This window comes from Lactuca sativa, chromosome 1, assembly GCF_002870075.4.
Source record: "Lactuca sativa cultivar Salinas chromosome 1, Lsat_Salinas_v11, whole genome shotgun sequence".
Taxonomy (NCBI): domain Eukaryota; kingdom Viridiplantae; phylum Streptophyta; class Magnoliopsida; order Asterales; family Asteraceae; genus Lactuca; species Lactuca sativa.
The window spans coordinates 107,472,193-107,479,997 of NC_056623.2; the positions used below are offsets into that span (position 1 = coordinate 107,472,193).

General features: G+C 37.3%; 1 long non-coding RNA gene across 1 annotated transcript; it reads right to left on the minus strand.

Annotated features, from left to right (window-relative positions):
* Positions 1-1,039, minus strand: LOC122197930 (uncharacterized). Its single transcript, XR_006191736.2, has 2 exons — positions 630-1,039; positions 1-558 (listed from the first exon to the last, which is right to left on the minus strand). It is a non-coding gene; the product is annotated as an uncharacterized LOC122197930 (long non-coding RNA).
* Between the last annotated feature and the right edge of the window lie 6,766 nt (positions 1,040-7,805).

A 7,805-nucleotide genomic window follows, 5' to 3' on the forward strand; every position in this document is an offset into this window, starting at 1 on the left:
TTAAATATGAAGGTTTAAGAAAATAATATATTTAAATTTCAAATTTAAAATTTGAATTTAAAAGGAAATATATTAAATACTATATAAGTTGACATTTAATTTAATTACTAATTTAATATCTAGAAAATTTTGAAATATCTCCCATTCAATTAAACTACATATCATATTTCAACCATCTGCTCCGCCGGAGAACCACCGTTAAACAACCACCAGACCACCGCCGGAAAACAAATGATTAGAAATCTGCCTTTTCACTCTCAACGTATCTTATTGTCATTTCCCCATTTCACCACCACTTGTTCCGTTCGTCAGAAACGATCTCATGCTGTCCTCTTCGATCTCTATCTATTTTTATCAACCACTGTCGAACCACATCTCAAACCACCAAAGCATCGCTTTGATCTCTGTACAGCCACTCGTTGCCGATTTCGCCCTCCGCACCATGTCTTCGTCACCATATCTTGTACACGATGGCTGATGCACCACCAGACCAAACGATTGGCTCCATCGTAACTTGTCTAGATCTCCTTTCCCCAGATCTGAAGATAACCATGAGACCTGGTTTCACCGGCCAACGTCACTGTCACCATAGAATCGCACTGACTTGGCTATGAGGTTTAAGATCTTACCGGAAATCATGGAGTCTTTGTTGTTTGTCGGCATTAGATCTGGTTTCTTAGGGCATTACCACTTTCTTTTTTGACAACGAATCTGAACAAAGCTATGAAGATGTACATGGCTCAAATGTTGTTTGATACATTAGTGTAGGAGGAGAAGAAAAAATGACCGGAACTGAATTATCAGGCGAGTTTGTTTTTCATTTTTTTGGCGTTTCCTTTACATCTTTGCTATGATTTTACCTCAAAAGATGAGGTTATGGCTGTGAATAAAGACTCAATAAAATACTCATAAAAATATGTTACATAAATTGTTAAAACGTTTACTGTAACCACTCAAACAATAAAAGTGATTTTTTTTAGTCCCGAGTATTAATATAATTATGAAAGCCTATAAACTCTACATGATTTACTCATACAATAGATATGTCTACTTTTTTTTTTTTTTTTTTTTTTTTTTTTTTTTTTTTTTATATATATATCTTAGAAAAAATACCTATTTAATTTGGTTTAAGATTTTAAAAAAGTTATGTTTTTAAGAACGTTTTTTTTATTCAAGTAGTAACATAATTCAAAATTGTTTTTAGAAAAAACATCATAAATGGTCCTTATGGTTTTCCAAAATTTGAAGTTTAGTACCTGTGGTTTAGAAACGTCATAAATGGTCCTTGTGCTTTTAAAACTTTTGGCGATTGGTCCTTATTGCTAACTCTATTAACTTTTGTCCGTTAACTGAAGGGCGTTTTCGTCATTTCACACCATAGTGACCATTTATGATTTTTTCAGTTATTTTTTTAATACCCAAAGACAATCAAAATCGCCACCATGATACCACTGTCCGCGACCAACATCGATTGCATTTCACTGTCCGCCACCCTCTTTTCCTCTGGCAACCACCATACTTCACCTTCGTCATCAACTACATGTGTTCTTATTTCAAATTCCATAGTAAGTTAAACACCATAATCATATCAAACCAAACCAAACACTAACATCAAACTTGTTTTCTAGAAATTGAAATCAAAATCAATTCTTATTTTAAAAAAATAATAACCGAACACCAAAATAAAAAACAACCAAACGCCAAACCATGTCATTCGATAGCCTTAAAGATCATTTTTTGCTCTTAAGCATTTCTTTTTCTCCTCTACTGATAACCTAAAGAACATTTTTCATATTTCTCGAATTTTCTCCAAAAACAAGATTTCGAATCTAGGTTAATTGCTTGAAGTCAAACCCAATTGAGAGAGAGAGAGAGAGAGAGAGAGAGAGAGAGAGAGAGAGAGAGAGAGAGAGAGAGAGAGAGAGAGAGAGAGAGAAACCTGAAAGCAGACCCAAAACTCGCTATTTCTTAAAAAAATTTGGTTTGTGACTGGGAATCAACCATGGTAGAACAGAGAGGATGGGGAGACCGAGGTATTTTTGGGTTTCTTAAATCAATTTTTGTAATGTCTTTTTTGCATCTGGGTTATGATTTCTGCAAAAAATATATATATATCCGCAAATATTTGATTCTTAGGTTGAAGAAGAAAAAAAAATGTTTCCTGAAGATTTTTGGCTTTCGATTTCTGCAAAAACAATATCCTCAAATCTTCGATACATTAGATTTATGTTCTTTTTGGTTTCGATTTCCAAAAAAGATTGCTCCGGTGATGTTAGTTCTAGTGAGGGAGATGGTAGGGAAGATTGCTTCGGTGATGGAGGTTTCGATGAAGGAGATAGTGGCGAGATTTGAGAAGGCTAGGGATTTAGGGAGTGATAGTTGGATATTAGAGAGAGAGAGAGAGAGGGTGGGACCCCCTTTGCATATTATTTTATTTTATTTATTTTTTTAAATAAGAGAAAACATCATAAATGGTCCATGTGGTAGTGAAATGACGGAAATGCCCTTCAGTTAACGGACAAAACTTAACGGAGTTAGCAATAATGAACAATCGTCAAAAGTTTTGAAAACACATGGACTATATATGACGTTTCTAAACCACAGGCACTAAACTTCAGATTTTGGGAAACCACAGGGACCATTTATGATGTTTTTTCTTGTTTTTAAATGATAGCTTATTTTATTTCCTTATTTTTATTAGTTTATTTTAGATTTTTTTGATCTTTTTATCATTATTGCATTGTATATTCTTTATTTTCTTTATTATGGATCATACCGGGTGTTTTTTATGTTGCATGAGATATTTTGTAGGTTATCGGTGCTTGTTGCGGTTGCAGGTTGATTGGAGACGGGCTTAGTGGGCTCCCGAGGCATTATTGGGCTTGGCGGAATCAAAGAAGAAGAATTGGTCTTTGAAAGTTATTGGCTTGGATTATTTGGGCTTGTGAAGATGGATCATAAATTTCTAATTTTGGGCTTGGAAAATCCATTTTGTGGCTAAATGATGATTGGTGGATTCAAATTACATCAACAAGGAGGGGACCAAATGAATCTTTGGTAGTGGAAGGGTGGAGTGGTGGAAGGAAGGACCAATAGCATTACAGCAACATTTGCGCGGGTGGAACTTTCGTAGCGTGGGTACCTGCGCAACTGCCCAATTTGGGCATTTTGGTCATTTGGCACACCATAACCTTTGAGGATCAGATCTAGAGGCTCATTCACGGTTTTTCCACCATTGGAGACCTGCAAAAGGCGATTTGGAGAGCAAAATACTCAATTTCTTTCATCTTTTCAAGTCTTAGGTAGATTCTTGATGCAAATTAATTATTGTTCTTCTTACTTTGTTGCCATGAGTGGCTAATACTCTTATTTGGTTGACTTTGGCTGAAAACCAATGAATGTTTGTGGGTTTTGAAGGATTTACGTTGATTATCAATTTATTCCATGTTTATGATTCTAGTTTACAATTCTTATGCTTATTTGATGCTTTGATCATGAGCTTAGTATTTGATTGAGCAATGATTGATTTGTTTCATTGATTTTGCATTGGATCATTGAATTTATCTAGAACAAAAGCTTTATGATGGTAGAAATCATCTCTAGCTTATGAATCATAACTCCTTTATGGATGTGTAAGCATTTGACATCCTCTAGGAATTGGGGATTCCTTCATTCTTAAGGCTAATTGATTTCTTGGGATTAATTGCTTCAGTTGACCCTTGATCTTAATTAAGAAGGTGTGTTGTGGGCTTCCCCAACCTCCATACTACCTATGAGGAATCTTGGCATATCATGCTTCATGATTGCTATAACCAATTTGGGATGAAGGATAAGCTTTGTATTAGATCCTAATGATAAACACACAAATGTTCATTGTGTTGAATTGCCTTAGTTAACCAATTATTCCCAACCTTTGAGCATCTCATCAACTTGCTTAATTGCAAAGTTTTTTTTTATTCAAGTATTTTAGTTTTCAAGTAATCAAACACCCCCTCCCCCCTCTTTTTAGTTTAATTGTAGTTAGTTATATTAATTTCACTAGTTCTATTGAATTACATTGGTGATTGAATACAACCATTTCCCCGAGGATCGATACCCCTTTTTAGCATTATATTACGTTTATTTAGCAATCAAAGGGTGTAATTTGCTTGGTGGACTTGGCGTCCCACCAAGTTTTGGCGCCGTTGCCGGGGAAATTGGTTATTGTTATCTGATTGTTTATGCCTAGGTCTACAAGAACCGGTGAACTACTCTACAATCCGGAAATTGAAAGAGAAGCAAAAAGGTTGAAAAAGTTAGCCAAACAAGCAAAGCAACAACAACTAGTTCAAGCTTCTTCCTCTTCTCCACTAATCAACATAGAAGATCAATTTCATACTTCAAGTGATACCGACACCGAACCGAATTCTCCAATTGTTAGTCATTCCTTTGAAGACGTTGCGTTTGAAAACTACATAGCCATGAATCACACTTCACCTAACAATTCCAACCCAAACCCAATCAATCAATATGCCAATACCCCACCCCATCAACCAAGACAATAACCACAAGAACCTCTCATTGATATGCCACCTTGGAATCAAGCCCCTCCTCAAAACCAACCCAATTATCAACCACAAAACCAAAACTTCCACCAAAACAACCAACCTCAAAACAATGCTTTTAAAGTTCAACAACAAGTACATTACCGAAATCAACCCAATTACCAACCCCCTCAAATGTACGAAAACCAAATGTACCCACAACAACAACCCCCTACAACAAATATCCTAATTACCAAGCTTATCTACCACCAATTTACAATCACAACCAATACCCTTATCCACCTTATCATCAACCACCCAATTACTTGCAACAAAATCCCAATAACCCCAATCCACCCAATCCCCCTCAAGAGTTGACACTTAGACAAATGATGGAAATGGATGTTACTCACACACCCTTGTTACTGTTTATCCTGCAAACTGCCGAGGGATTGAATTGAAGTCAAGTTTCATGCATCAACTAACCAAATTCCATGGGTTGGATAGAGAAGATCCTCAAAAGCATTTGAAGTCCTTTCATATGATATGTGTTAGCATGTTGCCCGACAATGTGACATTGGATGATTTCAAGTTAACCGCATTCCCGCTCACCTTGGAAGATAAAGCTAGAGAGTGGTTATTCAACTTACCACCAGGATCTATTCACACATGGGAAGAGTTACTCAAGGCCTTCAATAGCAAATTCTATCCCACCTCCCGCATTTCAAGTCAAAGAAGTGACATTTTGGGGATTCGTCAAGGGGAAAATGAAACATTTCATGATTTTTGGGAGCGCTTCAATAATTTGTGTACAAGTTGTCCTCAACACAATATACCCGAACAACTACTTCTTCAATAATTTTATGAGGGTATGAATGAAAAAGATCGGAGGATGATTGATGCTTCAAGTAGTGGTGACATCTTCAACAAAATCCCTCACAAGATCCGGTTACTTTTTGGTACCATTTCTCAAAATCAAAGGAATTTTGGGACTCGAAATGACATGAAGAGAAATTCTACACAAGTGGTTGGTGAAGTTAGCAACACTCAACACTTGGAATCAAAGCTCTTGGATTTGACTAATGTGTTAAGTCAAATGGTGGTGGGAAGTGGTCAACAATTAATGGTATGTGGTATTTGTGCAATGACGGGCGATTATACGGATAAGTGTCCCACACTTGGAAGTGAACCGGAATATGTGAATGTAATGGGCGAATATCAAAGTCAACCAAGACCCATGGGATTTCAAAATAATTTCAACCCAAATTGGAGGAATAACCAAAACAACCCCAACATCCACAATACCAATCCCAAAAACCTCCATATCCACAAAATTCTTATAACCCTCCAAATTACCAACAACCTCCACAACAAGGCTAATCAAGTGGTACCCATCAAATGAGACTTCAAGAACTTGTCACTTCTCTTACTCAAAGCCAAACCCAAGTTCAACAAGAAACCAAGAATACTTTCTCCAACATTCAAGCACAAATTGGAGACTTGGCAATCGCTCTCAACAAGATAGAACAAAGGGGTAAACTTCCATCACAAACCGAGAAGAACCCCAATGTGAGTGTCATCACCTTGAGAAGTGGGAAAAGACTTGGAGAAAGTCAACCTAAAAGAGTTTCAAGAGAATATGAAGATGAAGTGATCATTGTGGAACATCCAAAAGTTGTGGTTCCTCCAAAGGAACCGGTTATGCAAAATGTTGATCAACCCGATCCTTACAATAAACCCATCAAACCATTGGTCATACCACCACCTTTTCCATCCCAGTTGGCTTCCTCAAAGAAATAAGAAGAATAGAAAGAGCATCTTGAGACTTTCCGCCAAGTTCAACTCAACATTTCACTATTGGATGCCATTAAGCAAATCCCACGTTACGCCAAATTTCTTAAGGATTTGTGCACCAACAAGAGAAAATTCAAGGCAAATGAGAAGATTCAAGTTAATGCAAATGTATCCGCGGTCATCCAAAAGAAGCTTCCACCCAAATGCAAAGACCCGAGAATGTTTGCTATACCTTGTACCATTGGTGATTTACATGTTGAAAGTGTCATGCTAGATCTTGGAGCCTAAATCAATGTCATGCCATACTCGGTTTTTCAATCTCTCAATGTTGGACCTTTGGAAAAAACCGGAGTCATCATTCAATTAGCGGACAAGTCAAGTGTATTTCCAAGAGGCGTGTTGGAGGATGTACTAGTTCAAGTCAATCAACTAGTATTTCCCGCGGATTTCTATGTCACTGACCTTGAAGAAAAGACTCCTTCCAAGTCATCTATGATTCTCCTTGGAAGACCCTTCATGAATACCACTCATAGGATTATTGATGTCCATAATGGGAAGATCACCATGGAGTTTGATGGAGAGACCATTCACTTCAAAATCTTTGAAGCAATGAGATATCCTAGCAACATATCTCCATTGTATCGAGTTGATGTGATTGAGCCAATCACCCAATAATTATTCGAGTTATCAAATAGGGATCTTTTGAAGATGATGCTTAACATGAGTCTTGAAGGTGAAAGTTTGAAGAATACCTTGGATTTGTATACATTGGATTCCGAAGTTGAAGATATTGTGAAGGCTTTAGAAATTACTAATTCCACAAAGAAGGATGTTTCTCAAGTTGCCTTATCTCATTCTCCAATCAAGATGCCACCTTCCATAATCCAACCACCCACACTTGAATTGAAAGTCTTACCTAGCCATTTGAAATATGCTTATCTAGGTCAAGATGAGACTCTACCAGTGATTATCTCTTCTCAATTGAAAGACATTGAAGATAACCAATTGATTGAAGTCTTGAAAGAGCATAAAGAGGCCATGGGGTGGACCATAGCGGATATCAAGGGTATAAGTCCTAATGTATGCACTCATAAGATAATCATGGAAGATGATTGCAAGCCTAGGAGGGAAGCCCAAAGACGATTAAACCCTCCCATGATGGAAGTTGTCAAGAAGGAGATAATCAAGTTACTTGATGCGGATATGATTTACCCAATTTCCGACTCCAGATGGGTTAGTCCGGTGCAAGTGGTTCCCAAGAAAACGTGAATCATGGTTTTTGAGAATAAGAAAGGCGTAATGGTACCCACTCGAGTTCAAAATGGATGGAGGGTGTGCATTGATTATAGAAAGTTGAATTCAAGCCCACAGAAAGATCACTTCCCTCTTCCTTTCATTGATCAAATGCTCGAGCGATTGGCGGGCAAATCGCATTATTGTTGCCTTGATGGATACTCGGGTTTTCACCAAATACCTGTTGCCCCCGAA